Raw genomic sequence first — 25783 nt, forward strand, 5'->3', positions numbered from 1 at the left:
TTTGGATGAGTTTACTGTTCGAGTAAGCCTGCAAACATACTTCTGCCTGAAATCCACACCTCGCGAGGCGCAGTCTGCCGGCGGGTGCGTCTCAGGGGTAGGCGCTACGCTCTAGCGGGACTGGGGATGGGGGTCAGAGTTCAGAGAGAGGGGATGGTCTGCACTCACAGTGCTGCAGCAGGGCGGCGGTAGCGCTTAGTGAAGCCGCTCACTCCGCCAACAGGAGAGCTTCTCCCGTGAGCACAGGTCCTCCACCTCCCCGAGAGGCAGAAGCAATGTCGAGGGGAGATGCCCTCCTGCCGACAGAGCGCTGTCACTATACACTATAACTGGGTTGTTCAAGGGTGTGGATTTACACCGGCAAAAGTGTGTAGTATAGACCAAGCCTCAGACTTGAGAGGTCACCTGGGGAGAAAGCAAGAATCACGGGCTAATGCTAGCTTTGAACCAAATATTCCCCTCTGTGTCCCACCCACCAAGGGGTGTGGGAGTGACTAGCAGGAGCTGACAATGCCAGGGGGATGGGAGACCATGTGGAAGCTCTCCTCACCCCTTCCCCGTCCCCCACCACCACACACACACAGCCTTCAGACATTCTCACGAACATGGGCTCCATGCAGCCGGCTGTCCCGCTCCCCCCATAATGAACTGTATAAACACCAGGGGGTCGGAAGGGTGGAAAGGGCAGCAAAGGCAAGGCAGTCTGGCACAGGTATGTGGAGAGAGGGGAAGATAGAGAACTGGCAGGGAAGGGAGCAGGGAAAAAGCTAGTTGACCGTTACAAGACACGCACCTAACATCAGCTCAAACCCATTTTAGCTGGGCTTTGTCCAGTCAGTGGAAGCAGGGCACCTCCCTCCTTCCCTCCCAGCCTTTGCTTGGATAATTGCTTGTTTCGAGTGAAGCTGCTGGGGGCAGCGCTGGCCCTGACCGAGCAGTACCCGGCCCTGTCGTTGCTCAAGCAGGAGCGGCACCCGCAACAGTGGCAGGGCCAGGCTGGGGGCTGTCCCCAGGCGCCGGACTAGGGGGAACAATACTCGGCCGAGTGCGATTCACCACTTTTGCATTTCCATGAGTCAGACTGTGAACTAAGAGGTTCTTCATCCTGTGAATCTCTGGTTTCTCTCAATACTGAAAAAATTCTGAGCCAAGCAAAGTCACTTGCGGAACCACAACTATTCCCATTTGCCACTGATAATGCTAACGCCTTGGGGCAGGCACTGGGCAACAACTCCTGCTCTGTTCTGCCGTTCTAACTGCTACGCCAAAGTGAGGTAGCACCATGGTCTGCATAGCTCTCCGAATGTCTGGTGATCGTAGTGCGTTACTGCTGGCGAGGGACCGGCTTTCTTGTTGTCTGGCCGCACTGTCTCAAGCACAATGTATTGTTAGAGAGATGAGTTCATCGCCTATTTCAGGTTTCAATCAACCCGGTTACCAAAACAAATGACTCCCGGTTTATAATAGATATATTAGTTGTTTGTCTTAACGTGTAGAAAAATACACAGAACGTTTCACCACATTATAGTACTGACCTAGCCTAATAAATTGCACAGCCTAAGACCGTGTTTACAGTAATTTCTATGGCGATGGAACATATTGGTATTGCAGATCTAAGGCAACCATGAGTTCAAGGATGTGGCACAACACCATCTGTGATATGCAGCAGCCGAAAAGCAGGTGCAAGACATGGCTTTAGTTCATATACGCCATGAAATCCATACTGCTACGCTGCCTCATCCCAGATAAACAGAACTGGAAGGGATAGAATCCTCCTCTAGTAAGTTTCATGATATTTTAATAAGCACTATTAAGCACTTTCTACTCAGGGATCTCAAAACTCTTTACAGACCCTAATGCCCCACAAAGTAGGAAATAAATATCATACCCATTTTACAGGTGGAGAAATTATGGCACAGATAAGTTGCATTACTTCTTCAAAAATACATCAGCAGTAACACCACTGGGGAGTGGGGGAGGGGAATCAATTGACTTACTCCAGTGTATTTAGCATATTATAGTCTCCAACGCGTGGCATTCAAAAAAGAGTCAAAAGAAATGTGTCCATTTTGCCCTGTCCAGAAGTAGAACTGGATGAATTTCTAATTCAAAATATTTTTTCAACAAAAATGGCTTTTCCATCAAAAGGAAATTTCTGTGGGAAATGTCCATTTTCAATTAAAAAAAAATTCAGGTTTTTCACCACAAAAAATAAATAAATCAGTTTTCGGCAAACTGAAAATCTTTGGCTGGTCAGATAAACATCTTCAGTAAAACCAAATCATTTTACCCAACTTGCCCGAGCTTTTAGGCTTTCAGGATCCACAAAAGCATTCAGTTTTCAAACCAAAACCTGAAAAGTTTTATAGAGAATTTCTAATAAAAATTATTTTTTTCCCATCAAAATATTTGCAGGACAGAAAAATATTTCTGACCAGCTCTATCTGGAAGTTTAAAGTTCTAAAAGATCCTGCCAAATGAATCACTCCAATGTGCATTTTTAAACTGAGAGACCATTCTTTTCTTTTGAAATTGAAGAAAAGGTGTTGTTTCCTTTACCTCGGGCCCCGGGTAAGGTATTCAAAAAAACACTTATTCAGCAAAGCACTTAGGCATGTGCTTAAGTGCCACTGATGTGCTTAAATACTTGGCTGAATTGGGGCCAGACCTAAAAGTCAAGAGACCTGAATTCTAATTTCCAGACCTGCCACCTACACTGGTTTTATATTGGTGTAACCCCAGTGACCACTATGGAGTTACTCATTATTTAAACTGGGGCAAAGGTAAGGAGAAGCAGGCTCAAGAGCCTCCCACAATACTAGGCAAAGCAACAGACAATAGTTGTTCAGTAACCTTGAAACCAGAAGCAAAGGTAAACCAATGCAGTGATGTTTTCCTGAATCAGAATCATTATCAATAAGAACCATGAATGGCCTCATTCATCTCAACACAGTGTTAACTCTAAAACCTAAATATTACAATAGAAATGGCAACACTTAACTTCAGCAGGAAAATACAGCTAATGGGAACAACCGCAAACTGCTTCTCATGCCTCCCCAAGTCCCAAAACCTCTAACTGTGTGCTACTGAGCTGCCAAACCTATCGCTTCACCCTTGGCAACATCTACACAACACAATCATGCATTGTCAGTACAAAGATCTGCAGACACTGAGCACTGAAAATGTGGGGGAGATTCAAAAACACCCAAATAACTAGCACAAGGGGCTGCTACACTGACAGCTATTCATTTTCACTGCAACTTTTTCCTTTTTTTTGTTTTAAAGTAAATGAAGCTGCCGCAGGATTTCCATTCTGCTGCTCCAAATGCCACAGAAGTTAGGTCCAACCTTCTCCCAAGGACACAGGGCCTTGGATGTGAGCGAAGGTGGACACAGGAATCTGATGGTGCTGGTTTAGCTCTCTGTGATCTGTTTGGCCACCTATGAGCTTGGCATGATCTGAGTACGGAGAGTTGAATTATTTCACAGTTTCATCTTTGATATATAAAACCTCCTAGGAAACGTCCAAGATTGTTACAATTATTTATATGTTTATGTACTTGTTTAAAATATAGATATGAAGGGGGTGGAAAATCTAGCAAACAAAGGAACTGTACTGATATTCCGCAATTCGGAACAAATCAGCAGACTTGAAACAGGAGATGATGATTGCGCAGAGGTCTCAATACACTAGGAGTAAAAGACTAGATCTCTGCATATAAAATATTTCACTGGACCCTACCAGTACTGACTGGTGGAATTAGAGGAGGTATCTGCCTGTAGGTGATGAAACACTATGACAACCTTCAGTGGTGACCATTAAGCGGAGCTGAGGTTTTCCAGGATGACTTGCTCCAAGTTAAATTATTAAATACAAACCTACAAATCAAGACAGACTACTGACTAGCGGGCTCTGCTACACGCATGCAGAACCATGAACTCGGGGCCCCGCCCACAGCCCCAGCAAAAAGCAAAGAGTAAAATCAGAACATGTAAGGCACCTGAACTGACAGAGCTACATCTGCTGATGTTTCTTGATATTATAAACAACAGGCTGTTCTTCCAGTTATAAAGTTGCCGTGTAGTTTCACCTCAAAGGACCATTGGGGGGGGGGCAACATAACCCTGCCATAATCTTGTATATACAGTAGCAAATAACCTATATTCAATTCATTTCATTACATTGCATTCCCTTTATCTGAACAAGATTACAGGGTAACCTTTGTGTCCGACAGCCCAAAGGAAATGTTAAATCCTTCCGAACACAGAAGTTGGTGCAATAAAAGATATTACCTCAACCACCTTGTCTCTCTAAACACACAGAAGGTAGTTGGCCCATGTATATACATAAATAATCTGATCTAGGACTCAAACACAACAAACACCTTATGCTATTGATTTATATCTCATAAGCTACCGTTAACAAGTCTGGATCCAGGCAGTGCTTGAATAGGAGACAACTAAGGGATGTATAAGTGGTATTGGTGAACCAGTAGCTATCATTCTTTCTTCTGAGTCAGTACTGAACTAATGCCCCAACACTGGCTCAGGGATCATATAGTAAATAGAAACAATTTTAATTATTTGTACGATGATAGCACCTAGAGGCCAGAGCCCTGTGTTCTAGGCACTGTACAAAAGCAAGAGACAGTTCCTGCCCTCAAGAGATCACTTTGGGATTATTAAAGATCCTAACACTTTTCATGAGTTGAGGGTGATATTACACTGATGACCTGGCAAATTCCAACTCAGGCAATCAGTATTCTGCCTACCAGCTAGACAAGGAATATTCTTCACTTCCTGTCCTAAATGGATACACTACTACATAGCAACTGTGTTCCACTCCAGAGGTGGCTGCACTTCAGTGAGGGAAGAAGTGATAGCCGTGTATAATCATATATCAGTGTTGTGTTTGCAAGGCACTCTAGATACCTTCAGGATGCCATATAAAATGCTAGCTACAGAGAGGGCAAACACAAGCAGTGAGCTGAAGTACTGCACAAAGGAGAGAGAGACAGAAACAGAGAGCAAAATGGAAGAGATTTAAACAGGAAGATGCAGAAAAGAAGGTACAAAAGAGAAGTCATAGCAAGCCACCAAAAGGCTAGAAAGATAATGAGTGCTAAGGCTGCCAGGTCAGGCCCAAAAGTGAGTCATGCTTAGTCTTTGCACTAATGGTTACAGAATCACAGAATTGTAGGACTGGAAGGGACCTCAAGATGTCACCTAGTCCAGTCCCCTGCACTCATGGCAGGACTAAGTATTATCTAGACCAGGGGTGGGCAAACTACGGCCGGACTGTCCTGCCCGGCTCCTGAGCGCCTGGCTGGGGAGGCTAGCCCCTGGCCCCTCCCCCGCTGTCCCCCCTCTCCCGCAGCTACGCCGCAGCACGGGTAGCATGGCTTGCGCCCGCCCACCTCCCAGGCTTTCCAATGAGCCAGTCCTGCTGCTCTGAGCAGCCTGGAAAGAGTAAGGGGATGTGGGGGGAGGGCAGGAGGTCCCGGGGGGCAGTCAGGGGTCAGTTGCATGGGGCGGAGGTTCAGGGGGCACGGTCAGGAGACAGGGAGCAGGGGGGGTTGGATGGGGGTGGGGTCCTGGGGGGGGCAGTTAGGGATGGGGGCCCTGGAAGGGGGCAGTCAGGGGAGAAGGAGTGGGGGAGGTATGGATGGGTCGGGAGGTCCCAGGGGGCCTGTCAAGGGGCTGGGGTGTGGATAGGATTCGAGGCAGTCAGGGGACAAGGAGCAGGGGGGGTTGGATAGGATGTGGGGTCCCGGGGGGGGTTAAGGGTGGGGGGTCCCGGAAGAGGGCGGTCAGGGGACAAGGAGCAGGGGGGGTTGGATGGGTCGGGGGTTCTGAGGGGGGCAGTCAGGGGGCGGGAAGTGGGAGGGGGCAGATAGGGGGCGGGACCCAGGATGTTTGGGGAGGCACAGCCTTCCCTACCCGGCCCTCCACACTGTTTCGCAACTCCAATTTGGCCCTCAGGCCAAAAAGTTTGCCCACCCCTAATCGAGACAATCTCTGGCAGGTGTTTGTCTAACCTGCTCTTAAAAATCTCCAATGATGGAGATTCCACAACCTCCCTGGGCAATTTATTCCAGCGCTTAACCACCCTGACAGGACGTTTTTCCTAACGTTCAACCTAATCCGCCCTTGCTGCAATTTAAGCCCTTGTCCTATGGCTTCTTGTCTTATCCTCAGAAGATAACATGAACATTTCTTTCCCTCCTCCTTGTAAAAACCTTTTAGGTACTTGAAAACTGTTATCATGTCCCCCCACAGTCTTCTCTTCTCCAGACTAAACAAACCCAATTTTTTCAAACTTCCCTCATAGGGCCTCTTTTCTGGACCTTTAATCATTTTTGTTGTTCTCCTCTGGACTTTCTCCAGTTTGTCCACATCCTTCCTGAAATGTGGCATCCAGAACTGGACACAATACTCCACTTGAGGACTAATCAGTGCAGAGCAGAGAAGAAGAATTATTTCTAGTGTCTTGCTTACAACACTCCAGAATGATGTTTGCTTTTTTTGCAACAGTGTTACACTGCAGTGTTGACTCATATTTAGCTTGTGATTTACTCTGACCCCCAGATCCCTTTCTGCAGTACTCCTTCCTAGACAGTCATGTCACATTTTGTATGTGTGCCACTGATTGCTCCTTCCTAAGTGGAGTACTTTGCATTTGTCCTTATCAATTTTTATCTGATTTTTCATGTAAAAAACATAAAGAAAGCGGCTGACAGCGTACTAGTTGACAGGGACAGCCAGTCCCAAGATAAACAAATAGTGACTGCTGATAATCCTGCCAAGTTTGAATGGTTCCCACAACTTTGGGCTTTTCTTTAAAGGAAACTCATTAATTCTTCCCTCCTACTCCAATCTCCCTTCATCCATGGATAAGCTACCCTAAGTGTTGGTGCTTTCTATGGCTACCCCTGGTAGGAAGTGGGGGGTTGGCCTGAGACTGCTGGAAGCACCCAAAGATTGATCATTCCCAAATCAGAGTACTGGGGAAGATTCCAAAGCCAGATCCCAGCTTGGTGGCCAATCAGCAAGCACCATGCAGGGGAGGGAAGGGGCGGACAGGGATGGGTTTCACTGCCCTGCTAGCTACATCTCCCTTCTGGAGGGCAGCAAGGCACCGCCAGCACACTGTTTTTGAGGTAGGCGTTGGGGCTCTGTTGAGTGGTTTCTAGCTTCTGCCCAGACAATTGTGCCGCAAAACAAACACTTACCAGCAACTGGCTAGCATTCTCTGCTATTTAAACTCTAGTGTGATGCAAACAAATCCATGCATCAACCAAGCCACTTCTCTTATTTAAGGAAAACAACAAAGCTCCCATGAAAATGGAGTGTACCTAGATTTCTGTGCTGAATGCTCCCCTCCCTCTCTTCCTCCCTCCCACCCCACCCCCAGCTAGACCACGGGAACATTTCAGGACAGACAGAACTTCTACATTCGTTTTTTTTCATTAAATCCCTTTGGTACTTCCTATCCCAGAATGCATCAGTCTAGGTATCAGGGATGCCAGTCACTATATCATTAGAGCCATGGTATTATGTGATGTCACAAAATGATGCACACTGTGATACTTTGAGGTGAACCAGAAGGGTTTTACAAAATGAGCAAAATACTTAAAAAAAAAAATCAGCTAAAACATGCTCCTATGGGCCCTGCTCTGCCATGTCAGCGGTGAAAGTTGAGTGCAGAAGTCAGGGCTGATTTCAGTCGCATTTTAGCTTTGCAGTTCACCCTGTCCACAATTAACCTGTTTGTAAAGTATGTATTGTGCAAATGTGCCATTAAACACCAGCACATGCCTCTCAAGTGCCTCTCTGCTTTGTCCCAAAGTTCTTCACACAACGCACAGTCAACCTGTGGAACTCCTTGCCAGAGGATGTTGTGAAGGCCAAGACTATAAGAGGGTTCAAAAAGGAACTAGATAAATTCATGGAGGGTAGGTCCATCAATGGCTATTGGCCAGGATGGGCAGGGATGGGGTCCCTAGCCTCTGTTTGCCAGAAGCTGGGAATGAGCGACAGGGAATGGATCACCTGTTCTGTCCATTCCCTCTGGGGCACCTGGCATTATTCACTATCAGAAGACAGGATACTGGGCTAGATAGACCTTTGCTCTGACCCAGGATGGCCATTCTTATGTAAATTTCCTTAGGTTCCATGCCAGTTTGCTGTCTCCTTGCTTCTACTGTTGAAACCATTTACATTAGAAATAAAGACTCATGGACAAGAGAGATCTATACACCCTAAAAAGGGATGAAGCACACAGCATGATAAGTTTCCTGCATGAATATTTTGGTGAGCCTTGTTTTTGATCTTTGTCACATGTTGTGTTCTGCATTGGGCCCGGCAGGCTGAGAGGTATGCATCAATATCTGATTGTCTTTTAATCCCACACTAAATTTGAGCTCACGTTTTGATTTTCTGAACTGGATTTGAGTTCATCAGGACAGGCTGTTTGCCCATCAGCAGATAAATGCTACAGCTCACTTCATCGGATGCATACTGTGGAAAGTATAGAAGATCTTTTTATACACACAAAGCATGAAAAAATGGGTGTTTACCACTACAAAAGGTTTTCTCTCCCCCCACCCCACTCTCCTGCTGGTAATAGCTTATCTAAAGTGATCACTCTCCGGCCACAGGAGAGTGATCACTTTAGATAAGCTATTACCAGCAGGAGAGTGGGGTGGGGGGGAGAAAACCTTTTGTAGTGGTAAACATCCATTTTTTCATGCTTTGTGTGTATAAAAAGATCTTCTATACTTTCCACAGTATGCATCCGATGAAGTGAGCTGTAGCTCACGAAAGCTTATGCTCAAATAAATTGGTTAGTCTCTAAGGTGCCACAAGTACTCTAAAATAAATAAATAATATATAGAGTTGAGAAATAACAAACCTCAACCCTATTGTCCCTCTGCAAATTTGTGTACACAGAGTCACTCCCTTACCTCTCTCTAAAAGTGCAAAGTTTCAAAAAGTTCAATGAATAGAAGATTGTTGGGGGCGGAATAGATCTGAACAAGGAGAAGAAGTCTGGAGATAAATGTGAGAAGCGAGGGACATATGCTTTTTTGTTAAAATATTATGTGTTTGCTGTTGAAGAAAAAAAATCCAGAATACTTAACGTTGTTGTTTTAGTTAAATAAAACAATGTAAATGTCTGTCTGGTGATGTTCTCCTAATACAGCATGGCAAGAAAATCCTCCAAATACTAATGAATAACTTGTTGAATTGGAGACAGTTCACCTCCCAATGACTTCATAAATATCTGCTTCAGTTACCTTCGGTAAATGAAATAACCAAACAATCATTCATTTTCTGATATAGCTGTAAAACTAATCTGAAGAGTTTTCAAAATAAATCACTGTTTAAAAATGTATAGTGTATACCTTCTAAAAATGAAACCTACATCTATCTCTGAGTTATGAAGAATATGTATTAAGGTTATAACAACCAACAAGAATGCATTTTTATGTAGAAAACCATGATTAAATTGAATCTTCCTGACTAGTGATTTAAATCAAATCCACCCTGTCTAGCACACTCCCTTTGGAATCAATGGGTAGCCCTGACCCCAAGAGAATGCATCTAGCTGTGGCTTTTTGCTTTAACAGCGCAGCAGCAATACAAAGCAAAGTCTTTGAAGATATTTTTAGAAGTGAAACAAACCAAACTTCTGGTGAGAACTGTTAAGCGCTGACAGGATGTGTCTAAGGAAGGTGGCAACATAAATATCACTGATAAGAAACTAAACAAACAGTCCCATCTCTTCCCCCCATCCCCACCACATCCACACCCCCTGCCCTGGTATTGCAGAATTGGCTCTATTGTCTCTGAACACACCCAGCAATGCACACTCACGCATCTCTGATATTGCTTGGGTCTTTTTCTTTGGTGCTTCAAACGATCATTTGTGACCTACTTCAACAAGACGCATGAAACATCCGTCCTTTGAGCACTTGCCGGCTGATAAAGTTTCCCATAAGAAACGATACACCCAAGACAGGCTTTGAACCGAGGGGCTGAAATGTTCACGCCTTCTATTTTTTAGAGGGCAGCATGAGCAGGGCTACGGTGCTCACAATACCAAAATATATGGGCATGTCTACACTGCGGTTGCGGGGGAGAAGGGGCTTGGACTCGAGCAGCTAGCCTGAGTAGCAATAACCACACTGTGATTTTTAGCACACTAGCTTGCCCAGAGCTAGCCTGAGTCAGTGTGCCCATGCTGGGAATCACCTCTCCCAGCTGCAATGCAAACATACCCTATGCGGCTTTGCAATGGTGACAGACACCCGCACCAGACTAGCAGAGCACTCCCAACTCTGTGACAAGAGCCAGAGATGAGCCTAGGTCCCTAGGACTGCAACTGCTAGCATTTTTAGGAAGTCCTCTCCCCCAGCTCCCCAATGCACTATCCCTAATGCAGCTCCACTGTTGGGGGCGTAGTGTAGACAGGACTCAGGTGTTTTTACCACCATGTCTTCTAACCCAGAGGGCTGAACTGGTACTCAGACAGTGGGGGTGGAGGGACTTCCCTAAACATGAGTGGAGATGATGCTTTAGAAAAGTGACTGGTCATCTTAAAAGGCAAATGCTCCATCTAACCCTCTTTCTCTAGTCCTGTTGAACGCCAAGGATTTTCTTTTACCCTTCATTTTGTCTGGCACGCTTTCCTTCACCAATATGGACAATTATACTCTTTCCATCTCTCCCCTCCCCTGCCCCCAGGGGAGAGTTATGCTATAAAGCTGTACTAGAGATTCTTTAGGGAGGTTGCATCTCTAGGACCCCAATCAGCTCAAGACAGTCATGTTAAAGCCTTCACTACCAGTTCGGCACCATTTCTAACCAGCTCGTCATAGCCTAGCTGCGTGTGGGTGTACCACGTGTAGAGTCAGCCATAACCAGCTGATAAAGGCACTGCCAAGTAGTAGCATAGATGTGCCCTTACACCATTATAGTCTCAGGCTGAAGCTATGTTAGCCACACATGCTGTGATTAAACATGGCTCCTACTATCAGTTTCACTTGTAGCCTTTGTTCACTCTCACAGTCTGTCTTTCTTGTTTGTTGGTTTTCTCTGCTCCTTGATTCCTTTTTCCCACCTTTTGATTTTGGATGATTAGGGGGCTGGGGCACATGACTTACGAGGAGAGGCTGAGGGAACTGGGGTTATTTAGTCTGCCGAAGAGAAGAGTGAGGGGGGATCTGATAGCGGCCTTCAACTACCTGAAGGGGGGTTCCAAAGAGGATGGAGCTAGGCTGTTCTCAGTGGTAGCAGATGACAGAACAAGGAGCAATGGTCTCAAGTTGCAGTGGTGGAGGTCTAGGTTGGATATTAGGAAACACTACTTCACTAGGAGGGTGGTGAAGCACTGGAATGGGTTACCTAGGGAGGTGGTGGAATCTCCATCCTCAGAGGTTTTTAAGGCCCGGCTTGACAAAGCCCTGGCTGGGATGATTTAGTTGGTATTGGTCCTGCTTTGAGCAGCGGATTGGACTAGGTGACCTCCTGAGGTCTCTTCCAACCCTGATCTTCTATGATTCCATTGTTTCCACCTCACGCTTTGTTTCAAGTCCCTACTATACTCCATACCTTGTTTCTACCAAACCTTGTCACCAGCCCTTATTTACTGCTGCCTTTCACAACCTCCCATGAATGTTACTTGCATGTCTGCTTCTCCGCTTCCAGGCCAATGGCTTGTTTTGCGTTTGCAGCATGCTTTCCACTGCAAGGGGAGGGCTGCGGTCAGATTCGTTCAGTTTCTGCCAGGGCTGAGCCCCAGCACCTCAAGGCAGCTCATAGCCCCGGCACCTCTGGCGCTTGGCAGTCCATAGCCCAGCACCTCTGGGCTTGCCACATCAGTTAGAAAGTAAAAAAAAAAAACTGCTTGAGCCCTGGCACTTCTTTCATTACAAATTAAACACTGGGTCAGATATAGCTTCAAAGGCCAATGAGCTAGACAAGTGGAGTCTGCAGAAGGGGAAAAACATTCACTAAGCGGGAAGCAAAAACAAGCTGCAGATGGGGAGCTCTGCAGACAGCCTCTCTTCTCATGTAAACCCTTTTACACCAGCTTAGCAATCCAGCTAGTTAGGGCCAATATTTCTCATAGCTTTATCTTATGGATCTGCAAAAGGCCATTAAAGCGCCAAATCAGCAAGGGGCCGCACACCCCCAAAGTGGTACTGAGCCCCTGCAACTCCTTTTGAAGAAATTGACTGCAATGGGATTTGCAGTGCCCAGGACTGGGCGCTTCATTCTTTATGTTTGCATTGTTCTGATGTCATTTAATGTCTTGCTGTATTGTTTTTTTAATCAATGCCCACTGCCTCAAAACAATCAGCAACCCTACAATAACAAAGCAGCATATACACAACTGGGGGTGTATGTGGAGGACAAAGGAGACTGGGTCAGGAAGTTGATTTTAATGTGAAGCAGTTGGCGGGGCTTGATTTCTCTAAGGAATATAGATGGATTGATTTACATTATGGGAAAGTGCAATGTAGCAAAATCATTCAGTGCTTCAAAATAGCCCATGGGAGGAGAAAATAATTGGAAAGCACAATTGTGTCATTCACTTCCCAACTAGGGCCTGATCCCTCAAATGGTTAAATTCAACAGGAGCTCTCCACATGCAGGGGTTGCAGAACAGGGCCCTGGATGTGAAAATGAATTTCTATCAGTAGGAAAAGTCCTGTAACTTCAATTAGCTCATGGGATAAACTTCCAAGGTAAAGGAAAGTAAACACTTGGCTGTTCTCAAAAAAGTATCTGACTTGCCAAACATTAGTCCATAAACATTGACAGCTTCCAGGTTTGCTTTTCACACTGAACCTTATGGGTGAGTGCCAGGAAGTTGGTGAGCTTTGCCAAGTGAGAATCTAGAGGGTCTTTTCCCCCAGAGTTCTCTGGTGAACAGCTTATTCTCACTAGCCTGGCAAGTTTAGGCCCCAATCATGCAAGTCTTAAGCACATGCTTAATGAGACAACACACTGGATGTAAAGTTAAGCACATGCATAAGTCTTTGCAGGCTCAGGGCCTTAGGGAATCTGCAGTCCAAACCTGCCGGGCACCTCTATGTTCCTTCAAAGGCAACAGCAGTTGGGGGCATTCAAAGTTTTGCAGAACCTACCTATCTTAGGTACTTATCTGGCCCTTATCCCCACAGCACCTGAACACCTCACAATCTTTAATTTATCCTCACCACTACCCTGTGAGGTAGGGAAGTGCTATTATCGGGGGCTGAGGGCCCAGAGAAGATACATGCCTTGCCCAAAGTCTCTCAGAAAGTCTTTGGTGGAACAGGAACTTGTACTCAGGTCTCCCAAGCCCTAGAGCAGCACTCTAACCACTAGGCAATCTTTCCTCCCACAAAATCACACCCCCAATTGCAAGGCGACTTTTGAGAGATCTGACTCCAGGTGAAATCATATCTTGCTTTTATTGGTCCAGAAATTACGTGATTTCGGTATATATGTGGGTAGAGGTGTAACAGCCCTTATTTGTGCAAAGCATCTACTGGCTTCAGATGAAATGCTGTGGAAGCAGGGACAGCTGGATCAAGGCTAAAATATGGCACCGCCCTCCAGAAGTATGCGGTGAAAATGGAAACATGCATTTTATCTGAACATTTAATCCTTCAGAATCCTGGTATCTCAAGAGGCATCTGGTTAAAATTCCTTTCCAAATCAAAGTAATCTAAATGAAACATGAGGTGTTTCTTCCTCCCACAGTCACTCTGCCAAAATCAGAACGGGAGCAACTGAACTTAGGCATTTCTGTTGTGGTTTCTCCTGCCCCTTCTTTTATAACTAGACGTAACACATCAATAACATGAACTCAACGGTTCTGTTTGTAAAGCGTAAAATGTCTCCTTTTGCAAAATCACAAGCCCTAATTTGGTAAGGTTTACAATAACAAAAGTACTTCCATTACCTTTGCAAACAAAAATGCTGCCATGTATCCAAAAGTTACATAAATACAGCATAGAGTTACACAAAACATCACTGCTTTTAAGTGCTATACACAAGTACAGTAGCTCTAGAGAAGTCTATGGGCTAGGAGTACGGGGGGATAAGAGGTAGCTTTCAAAGACGCCAACGCACTAACTCCAGGTCACCTTAAACAAGGACAGGGGACGATGCTGCAATGTTTGCACCTCCGCAGGATGCCACATGGTAACTTTTCAATATCCTGGCATGATACAAATGCTGTTCCCTAGAACTCCTGTGGCACATAGGGTCCAGAGCCGTGGATCCACCCTGATTCCAGCTACATACTGTCTAGTCAGTTCAGTTAGGCTCAACTTGCTGTAAGGGGCAACATGGTCTCATTTAATGCCAGCTCTGAAATGGACTCACTATGTGGTCTATGCCTCAGTTTCCCCACATATGAAATGTGCATGGTAAAATGCACCTGTGTTGGAAGCTCAGTGTGTGTCCATCACTATGAGAGTGGAAAGTAGAGCCGTTTGCAGGACTATTTTTTTAATTCCACTCCACAATACCCACTCCCATCTGCGCCTGCATTGTTCCTTGCGTTTTTATCTCACTTCCACCTGTAAAAACCTTAGATCCCACAAATCCCACAAGAGAGACAGATTCCCCCATGCTATTTTTTAAAAAAAAGTTGGTTTATACACACACACACACATTTACAAAATTCAGACACAATTTTTACCACTAAAAGAATAAAACAAATCTTGCTTAAACCATGTAAAAAATACTTTAACTCCTGCTATAATAGACATCAAATCTCTTTGTATTCCTCGCTTAAATTTAAGTATTAAAAACTTTATTTAAAAAAAAAGAAAAACTTGATTTACGTTGCTGCAATTCTATTTATGACAAACTGACAAGAGATTTAGTGTTTTCTTGCAAATTGCCAGTCTGTTGGTTTTTTCCCCACTCAATCCCAACCGCAATAAAGTACATTTTATCCTCTTCTGCTATTATGGCAGTGGGTCCTGTGGGACCCGCGGAATCCTAGTTCTGTTGCAGGGCTCTAGTGGAAAGTGCTGAGAGAATAATTTACCACCCAGGATATTAAAACTTCAGCAAAGGAATATAACCCAAGTGATTAAGGCTGGAATTTTCAAAGGAATTTAAGGGGAATGAAGTACCTAAATCCCCTGGAAACACCTTTGAAAATCCCAGCCTAAAAGCGCATCAGTAGCCTAAGTTATTGCTGATGGGAGGGTACAATCTAGGCTCCAAGACCATATCCAGCCTGCAGCATTAGAGATCTGTATCGCAGTACAGTCTAGAATCCACAGTCCCAGATCAGCACCCCAAGTCAGTCGGCGCAGTACAAACACAGCACATTAGCAGTACCTGTAATGATTGTTTCTGAGTTACTTCAGGGGAAGGGTGTCCACAGCCTTCAGAACCTTTCTATAGGACACAAGTTTCTCGGCAATTCACATGTAACACAGAAACAGTGATGGGAGCTGTACACCCTAAAATGGAATAAGCCCCTTGTAATGTAAGCATTCGGAGCCTGAAACATTAGTTTCTTGGTGAGAGAGGGAGTTTTTAAAAAGTGTACATTTGTTATAGCTTTGTACAGTCCCTAGTGCGATGTGGCTTGGAGGGTCAGCACTACCTCAAAACAGATACATGGCAATTTATAAAGTACTGCCCTAAAATTCAGATCAGCATTAATCCCAGGCAGGTCTATTACTATAGTATCCAGCTGTTCAGTGCTACCCCTAATGACATGTCTACTGAGCTTGTTCATACCATACAGCCGGATAATATAGGTGGGTATGGTTTAATTAAGATACAGTTTCCAAAAGAAGTGACAGATTTTAGTGTTTTAGAGTAGCAGCCGTGTTAGTCTGTATTCGCAAAAAGAACAGGAGTACTTGTGGCACCTTAGAGACTAACCAATTTATTTGAGCATAAGCTTTCGAGTGTTTATTTTCGAGAGCTTGAAAACCTTACACATTATCTCTTTTCTGGACAATTGCTAATATTTACACACAGAGGGAGACTTGCACCAGCATATATAGAGGATTGCCATAATTCACTGCAAAAGTAGCACTTCTGTTAAGAAACACGTAAAGAGCGCAATCCAATAGTCCTTGTTCAGCCAAATCTCCCAGGGAAGACATTGGTAGTGTGGCTAAGAAATGGACTTCACCGTCAAGCCCAGAATTGGCAAGTAAGCCTAAACAGATTCATGCTAAGAACCAAGCAAGTCATTCTTTGGTTCCACTGGCTTTTTATTTTTGCATGTATGATGTTAGCTGTAGAAATGCCTTCCAGTATTTTTCTAGCAGTTATCGCACAAGATTGAATTTTTATTGACCGAAGTTTTTGAGCAGAAATTAGAAATTGGGCTGCATTCAAGAATGCAGCACTTGGGGGGAAAAGGCTGTTGTCTCGCTTCTTTAAAAAAACGAGGTAGAAGTTATAAATTCTGAAGCCATATTTGGTTACATGTATCATCTATTTACTCTGAGGTGGTTTGCACATATTACGGTTTAACAATTTAATCAATTTCCTCTGCTGTAGAGTACAGATCCATCTCTTCGTAAGGACTTTTCAGAATGAAGATAAAAAAATAGATCGGCGAACAAACCGTTTTAGTCTGATTTGTTAATATTCTTGTTACAGGCTAGAGTTTAATTAATTAAAATTAAGTTGGTTATATATTCACATGACCACAAGATCAATTTCTAGATAGCAAACAAACTCATACTTGCACTCCTAAGCAAAACATGATGCTGCAGCCATAAAATGTGAACAAGACAGAAATCATATTCATTAACACACCTTTTGCTTGCTTACTAAAGACTGGAAATAGAGGCCCCAATTCTGCAAATACATCTGTGAATAATTTTACTCATGTGAGTAATCCCTTTGAAGTCAAGATGACAAACCTTGTCTCTCTAATATCCGGGGACCAATACAGCTAGGACTACACTGCCTAGGTGTAAAGTTATTCTCAAATGTGTTTGCAGGATCAAAGCCATGAACATGTTTCGAATTAGTAAGACTGTGTTAGTATCTAACGCCATAATGTGGGGAGCAGAAAGGGGGGTACAACAGACATTGACTGACTTTTTAAAATTATTACCTGCATTAGCATTGCAATTATATAGTCATATATAACCAGGTCTAGTTTTCACAGCTTACTTCCAGATTTCACTGGGCTGCATTACCCGGTATTTAAAAAAAACTAATAATCATAAAAAGAAGAGGAGGACTTGTGGCACCTTAGAGACTAACACATTTATTTGAGAATAAGCTTTCGTGGGCTACAGCCCACTTCATCGGGTGCACAGAATGGAACATAGAGTAAGAAGACATGTATATACATACAGAGAACATGAAAAGGTAGATGTGTGTATATATCTTCTTACTCTATGTTCCATTCTATGCATCCGATGAAGTGGGCTGTATCTCAAATAAATGTGTTAGTCTCTAAGGTGCCACAAGTCCTCCTTTTCTTTTTGCAGATAGAGACTAACACGGCTGCTACTCTGAAACCTAATAATCATATGATCCCTGAAAAAACAGTGGGTTTGGGGTTCCCCCCACACACCTATTGTCAGATGTTTCAGGCAAGTCAACGACCCTTTTGCCCCCTTCCTACAGAAACGAAGGCAGCCAGCCCTATATGCCAAGCATTGCTGCACAGCAGCAGGGGGAAACACTTGCTAAACACGCAATTTACTGTCCAATAAAGAAAAGGCTCCACCGACACCCGAAAAACCGTGATCTTGGCTCGCAAAGCGGCCGCCCGGCAAGAGGCTGCCCCGAGCTACCAGCCCAAGAGGAGGCAGAAGAGAAGCAAACGCCTGGACGCTCGGCTGCCGACACCCAGCCGGCACAACGACCCGCGGCGCCGCTCCCCCGGGCGATTCCCGCCGGAGCGGAGTCGCTCGCCCGGTGCGCTTGCCACAAGCCAGCCTGGGCAGAAAAACTCCCCCCGCCCCAGCGAGCCCCCCGCTCGCGACCAGGGCGCCCTTGCCCAGCCCCCGGGACCCGTTCTGCCCGGCAGGGATGCGGCGGGCAGCCCCCTGCCCAGCTCCCGCAGCCCCGGAGCGATGCTGGGGAGCGAGAGACCCGCGCACCTTCTTGCGGGCCGGCGGCGGAGCTCGGGCGCGAGGCGGGCTGCAGGAGGGCGCGGCTGGAGTGAGCGCGAGCCGGGAGTCCGGGGAGAGCGGCGGGGTGGGGCGGGCGCGCGCGCAGGGGGCGGGCGGGGGCCGCGCGCGCGCGCGCGCGGGGAGCCCCGGGGCTTGCATTGGGCGCGGGGCAGCCCGGGGTGGGGGCGCGCGGGCTGGTGACCCTCCGGGCTAAGGAGGGGGCTGCTCTGAGCAGGCTGCCCCTGGCCGCGGAGGGGAGCCCAGGCTGCCAGCGGGGGCCAGTGCCCCGGGAGCAAGGAGGGCACCCCCTGGAGAGAGGGCCCAGGCTGCGGGGTGGGCGGAGCAGGGGCCTCCTCCCAGGCTTAAACTTTGGGCAGCCAGAGCAGCGTCCAGGAGCACTGGCACCAGGAAAGCGAGCTAGGTCTTCGTCTGTACAGCACCTGACACAGCGGGGCCCTGCTCCTTGCCTAGGGGGTCTAGATGCTACCCCAAGACAAGTAAAGCGGCAGGCGGGCCGGCCCGACCCATCACCCTGCCAGATGAGGGGAGTTAGCCAGCCTTGAAGCCCTTCCCGCTCTCTGGGCGCTGCTGGGTACCTGCTTGCCACAGAATGGGCACGGCCCGGGCTGGTGTTTTAGATTTCAGATCCAGGGATGCTGCAGCAGGCATTAAATATCATTAAGCAGCTTCCATGTATTTAACAGACACCGTCTCGCCATCTGTGCCCAGGCTGCGTGATTCTAGGTTGGTTATTCAGCAACGTAGCCCGGGCACATTGTCCGTAACGCTGGGGACCATTTAGCTAATTCAGTTACAGTAGGAGTCAAACCCATCGGTCCCACTAGAACTGGAATACATTAATTTTCTGCTATTCCCAAGTACTTATTTTCCTAGCCCCGTTTTGCAAGAAGATGCAGTGCAAACAAACAGCATATTCCCTCTCTGAGGGGAATTCACCTGACTCAGCCATCAGCCTCCGCTGCCCATCCAAACATACACTAAAGCTTTTACTGATCGTTCAGTTGCATTATGTTTCATCCTTGGATTTGTATTCAGAGTTTCCAGTACAGAGAAATATGTGTTGTTTAAATAAGAAGCCTGTAGGGAATGAACAAATCCAGACTAAAGAGAGCACAGCATAAACAAAACTCTGAGAAGAAGGGATATTATTTCAAATGGTATACTTAGCTCATTAAAAGGAACAGTATCAGGTTAGAAAAGATTGTGTCTGTTTAAACAAATCTCCTTACCCATGTTACTGACACCACCTTTGATCATTAAATCTGAAAACATCGACATTTGCTTTTTGCTATTTATTCTGCTTGTTTTCTACTTTCACCCAAGTTGGGCTATAAAAATACATTTGTCACATTCACTTTTATGAAAGCTTCCCTTTGTGGATCTCATTTTGCTGGGTGCCAGGGTGCAGGGAACTTAGTGTTTCATTTGTCTTTTGAAAAAGCTTTTTCAGTGCCACACAGTCATGGGCCTTCTGACAATCAAAAGGATGGCAGAGGGGCCTGTTGCTAGGGCTGGGACTCAGGGGACCATTGAAGGATCAGGGCCTACGTTTCCCTGGAGGGAGGTTTGTTCATCTAGTAAAAGGAAACTGAAACATTGCCATACTGTCAAAACACACTCCTCAGAGTAGCATTTCCATTTTCCAAGCCCTTTTCATTTTACTATTATTCTCAATAAAAGCAGGGGACTTTTGCAGAGTCTGCTAACCCACACAGTCCAGATTTAACAGAATTCCTCCTAGCATGTTAGAGAACATGCATTAGTTGTGATGATTGATGGTTCAAGGCCCAAATTATCATTGCTGAGAAAAGCATTTGTCACACACACACAAAATACGAGTGTTTGAAATACCAACATTTTTCATACCATAGATTAGTTGAAATTTAACATTCTGTAGGGTCAAAAATGTGTATTTTAACTTGTAAGACAGTGGAATAACTCAGCAGGAACAAAAGACATATGTAGTCAGCAATGGGCTTTTCTCAAGGATTACTGGCTGATGAGAGGTCAAAATAAAACAAGAAGATGAACAGAAAACTCCCCTAGCCTGGGGCATGATGCCAGTCTTATAACCAAGGCTGCCTTTGCACAGATACCCTCCATTATCTCTCTGGTAGATGGGGAACGTTTCCTGACAATACAAGAACAAGGGGAAAATTAAATTAAACTAGCAGCTGACACACTCAAAACTACTACAAGGAATTGCTTTTTCACACAATGGACAATTAACCTGTGGAACTCACTGTCACAATATATCACTGCGGCCAAGACCCTTGCTGGATTTTAAAGAAGGATTCGACATCTAAATGGACAACAGGAACATCCAGGGTTATATCTCTTCTGTTTATTCCCTCTGAAGCGCCTGGTATTGGCCACTGTCGGAAGACAGGACACTGGGCTGGATGGACCATTGGTCTGACCCAGTGTGGCTTTTTTTGTGGTCTTCTGTTCTTTCTCCATGGGTGGTTTATCCCATTACTGCCTCCACTGCCAACAGCATTTCTTCCTCTGAACAGGTGGCACCGGCCATCATCAGTGGACAATACTGACCCCTGGTCTGATCCAATACAGCAATCGCTGTGTCTCCCAAGCAGCCAGTTTATAATCCTGCCCCATGGACATCTGCACAAACTGAGCTGAGGTTCACGCCTTGTTTCCCGGAGTCCAGCTAGTGCCCCTGCTTGAGTCACAAAGCTATGAAACATTTCGGAGGTGAAGTGAGCTGTAGCTCACGAAAGCTTATGCTCAAATAAATTGGTTAGTCTCTTAGGTGCCACAAGTACTCCTTTTCTTATTTCGGAGGTGATACTGCATTCCTAGTGCACCCGGAATTCCTTTCGAAGTCACTAATCATTTTGGGTGCAGAAGGCGTGCAGGCCCAGACCCTTCATTGAAACGGGAGGCCATGCTTTGTTATCCTTTGGTTAATGGATTTGGAAAGAGATGCGATCCCCTTGGAGAAGGCATGTCCCAGCTGGAGAGGTCAATAAGCAGACTAAGATCCAGTCTGGAACTCTTGCAGGGCTTACGTACAGGAAACTCCCCTACTGACTTAGCTTTTTCATACTTACACCAAAAGATTATCTAAACGAGATGCGGCACATGAAAATTACTCAGTAACCAGCAGCATCAGCAAGACAATCCCATTCAGCAGCAATTCTCAAGGTTTCAAAATTTGTTTTGCATTCCAATGTGGAACAAAAACAAAAACCTTTCCAACATTTTCACAAAAATGAAATTGTGGCAGAATATCTGTTTTCAGACTGAATCCTGAGTTTTTCGATTCAGGGAGGTTTTCCGGGTTCAGGTCATGTCAGACAAGAGCCCAGCCTCATGGCTAGGGTACTAACCTGATCCAAGTTCATGTTTGAATCAGAGCAGAGTTTTTCCCATCCCAAATCACTCTAGATCAGGCAGGAACTTGAACCTGGGTCTTCCACATCCCAGGGCAGTGCCCTAATCACTGTGCTATGGAGTCACTCACTGGTAGGCTTGCTCTAAATCTTGTCAAAACCAATATATTTAATCAAAACTTCATTGAAGATATTTGAACCTGCTCTACTGATAACATAGAATCCTGACTGTGGGCTTGTCTAGACCCAGTGTTAACATGTGGGAAGCTGGGAGGATGCACCCAGTGAGTATTGCTGAGAAACTATACGTCCACAACCAGACCCCTCACTTATGGAATCCGACAAGACTCAATTCTCTCTCGCACCCTTTCCAACATCTATGTACAGCCATTAGCTGAACAGTTCAGACACCACGGACTCCAGGGCCAGCAACATGCCAACGACACAGAACTCTACTTATCCTTCACCACGTATGACTAGATCAATACCACCAAGATGTCCCAGTGCTTGGATGAGATCAGCTTGTGGATGAAGCTCGGGTTCAGCTTCAGATAGTTGAACCCCAGCCAGACAGAAGTGTTGCTGGTGGACAAAGGAAAGCATTTTGAAGAGTCTTGCAGCCATGTTGCAGTCCCCTTCGGTTGAGGATGCACGCACAGTTGGGCAATTTAGTCCACAGTTTAGGAGTGCTCCTGGATTCTTTACTGACACTAAGCTCTCACATAGCAGCATTCAGGAGTAATCCTTTCTACCAACTCCAGTTGGCTAGGAGACACCATTCCATGCTGGCAGATAGTGACCTGGCCTCATTTATTCACGCCTTTGTCACTTTTCAGCTGGACTACAGCAATGCGATATACCTGGGCATGAAGCCTGCATCACTTAGGAAACTCCAACTAGAATAGAACCCTGCAGTACATCTCCTCAGCAACACAGGCTACCATGAGCACATCAAACCTGTCCTCCTCTCTTTATGCTGGCTTCCCATAGAATATCCAATCAAGTTCAGGGCTCGGTCCTTATCTTCAAGTTGCTCAATGACCTGGGCCAAAGCTATCTGAATGATCTCTGGTATGAAAATTCTGGTGAACAATTCCCGTCCTCTGGCACCATGGAATTCTCCACTGTAAGGGTAAAGCTTGTCTGTGTAGGAAACAGAACTTTCTCGAGGGCCAGTCCAAGACTATGGAATGAAGTCCCCGAGAAATGAAGGACCATCACAAACCTCACCACCTTCCACTCCAAGTTCAAGGCACATTGCTTTGACTTTGTCTTCCCTAACATAAATACATAGCCGCATGTACATTAAAAAAAAAATACCCACAAAAACAAGACACTCCACTTCACACTCTTCTCATCCTGGGGAAAGTATGAGAGAACAAATAATAAGTAACAGATATTAATCATTTTGCTCAATGCACGACTGGAAATGAGTGTGGTATAAAAACCTATATAAAACAGAACAACGTGTCTCAGTTCATTATATCCTTCCCTGCTCCCTTGCCTCCATCATCTCTGGATGGTAATCTTAAATTGTAAATGCTAAGCTGTAGACGATTCTATTCATAACACAATGTGTCTGCTCAGCAGATATCCTCAATATGCTTGCAACATATGTAGAGTTACCTCTGTGAATGTGGGGCGCATAGCTAGCCTGTTGGTAGGCTCTTTGCTTTATTCAGAGTATTATACATCAGATTTGTAGCTTTAGGGGAGTAAGATCCTGTCTTTAAATCAGTAATCAGAGCAGAACTGTTTCCTGCACTCACAGCTGTTTAACTTAGAATCATATTTACTGGAGTACTGGGATAACAGATAGCTATTTAGTGGATCTACATAACACACTAGATGTTAATATCACAGCTTACCGGTGATTACATCCAATTGAAATGTTACTTTTGATTTATTCATTGCTCTTCACAGGTTTATGTTTAAGGCCCCAATCCTGAAATCAGATGCACATGGGTGGACCCTGATGCCCACATCCACTCCCATTGATTTAATTGGACAGCATCACTGGCATGAGGGCCCACCCACACTGAAGCAATTGCAAGGTCTACGAATCCAGTCCTGGAACCACCTACACCCAGGCATAGTACAACTGCAAGTAGCCCCACTCACTAGTCTGAGTTGGACAATTCGTGATTGTAAGTGAAGGTCTGCAGGATCTGACCCTAAATCTGTAAGTTAAAATAGCTAATAGATCTGACAAGAAGAAATATTTAAATACTCATACTATAAATTCATCTATTACTGTGATCTTAATTTGCTTCTTGCAAAGACATGAATTGATTTAGCGAGGGTCAGCAAACAGCTAAAATAAAGAAAAGGCATGTAGGTGAATTATCTTTTAATTTTAAAATATTTTCCTATTACAGTTTCACACACACTATGATGCCAGAGAAACCTCTGTAAGTGAATTATACTCAACAGGAATAAACAGTAAAAACTGCACAGTAAATTTCAGATGTACTAAGACAGCTCTGAGTCACTCTGGTGCTATGGCGCTTGCTTGCCGAAAAATAATCATTCGTTGTGTTTACTGATTTTTGCAAACATAATAAAAATGGAGACAAACGAATCCTTGACTTGTTAGCCAAACAAGAATGAGCTATGGGCATGGTGACTTGACGCCGATTCAATTGTTTGAGTCATTGAGAAGCTAACTGCAGGAGAACACTTTATTTGGAAATCCTGGAGCTTGGAAAGATGGCAAAGAGGGTTGCTTTTCTACAAAGTGCTACACAGAACCCCAAGTAACAGCATGTGTCACCCAGAGGCTCATTAATGAGGTTTGCAACACTGTCAGGGAGAATATTTCATCCATTCCGGTAAAGGGATTTTAAAGCTGAGGTGTGAAAAATCACAAAGAATAGGGGGAGGAAATATAGCCCAGTCCCATGCATACATACTTCATTAATGACAGGTTTCAGAGTAACAGCCGTGTTAGTCTGTATTCGCAAAAAGAAAAGGAGTACTTGTGGCACCTTAGAGACTAACCAATTTATTTGAGCATAAGCTTTCGTGAGCTACAGCTCACTTCATCGGATGCATACTGTGGAAAGTACAGAAGATCTTTTTATACACACAAACCGTGAAAAAATGGGTGTTTACCACTACAAAAGGTTTTCTCTCCCCCCACCCCACTCTCCTGCTGGTAATAGCTTATCTACAGTGATGACTAAAAAGATCTTCTGTACTTTCCACAGTATGCATCCGATGAAGTGAGCTGTAGCTCACGAAAGCTTATGCTCAAATAAATTGGTTAGTCTCTAAGGTGCCACAAGTACTCCTCTACTTCATTAAGGCCCTGTCAGAACTGCTGGGGCAGATGCAGGTTGGGGCAGGGGCTGGCTAGCGAGGAAACAGGCACAGTCTAGAGCAGTCTGTCAGAACTAGCAGGCAACGGGAATGCTCTCAGGCAAGTAGTGACACTGAGCAGATTGGAGAGACTCTGCTTCGCTTAGGAGCCTATATACTTGCCTTGGGATCCACTGGGTGGGTCCTCACCTGTGGATTGACTGAACCCCGGTTGAATGGTGTGGGGCCTATGACGAGACCTGCAGGTAATTGCCTCTGATGGCTCATCACACTCAGGCTCTGGGATGACTCATCACAGCTCCTATTCCTGTAAACATTTACGGTCACGTGCAACTTTACTCACATGGGTAGTTCCATTGACTTCAATAGGATTACTCATATAATTAGGGTTACACCTGCATGTAAGTGGTCGCAAGATCTGGATCTAAGTTTCTACAGTTCTTAGCATCAGAGGAGCACCTATCGGAAATGACAAGAAGTCATCACAAGGGTGCCTGATTTAACATGAGAATGATCTTCGATGTATATGACCTCTTTCATTTCAAAAGGACCCCACTGTGCTTTGCAAGTCTGTTCATATTATACACAGGGATGTTTTTCTGTCATTGAATTGCAGCCACTTCTTGGGTGAAACACAGGAGCTGTTTCAGTGGTACACAGCAATACTACACAATGTTTTAATGAGGAATGGCTTTTCTAGTTAATACTCAAGGGGATTCAATTACACAAGCTGGGCACCAAGGCTAACGCTCCTACTCTTAGGGAAAAAATACCATGGACTAAGAAGACAGGACCCTAATTTCAAACCTTGTCTGAAACACAGCACCTCCTAATACCATACTAATGCACTGGTTCAGTGCTAACTCAGAGCACTACCTGCTGAATCACCAAAGCACCCTCTTGTAGCATGTAGGGATTTCATAGAAGTCTCCCGCTCCAAGTATTGGCCCAGGCCAATTCTGCTTGGCT

The 25783-nt window shown here is 45.2% G+C and overlaps 1 protein-coding gene across 1 annotated transcript in view; it reads right to left on the reverse strand.

The window, feature by feature from the left end:
* The window catches only part of FHL1 (four and a half LIM domains 1), a 64917-nt gene extending 46680 nt beyond the window's left edge, over positions 1-18237 (reverse strand). Inside the window, exon 1 of the mRNA XM_037909660.2 lies at positions 18108-18237. The gene's annotated coding sequence lies outside the window, so the exon portion shown is untranslated. The remainder of the gene's footprint in view (positions 1-18107) is intronic.
* Positions 18238-25783: the final 7546 nt, after the last annotated feature.

This window comes from Chelonia mydas, chromosome 9, assembly GCF_015237465.2.
Source record: "Chelonia mydas isolate rCheMyd1 chromosome 9, rCheMyd1.pri.v2, whole genome shotgun sequence".
Lineage (NCBI taxonomy): Eukaryota > Metazoa > Chordata > Testudines > Cheloniidae > Chelonia > Chelonia mydas.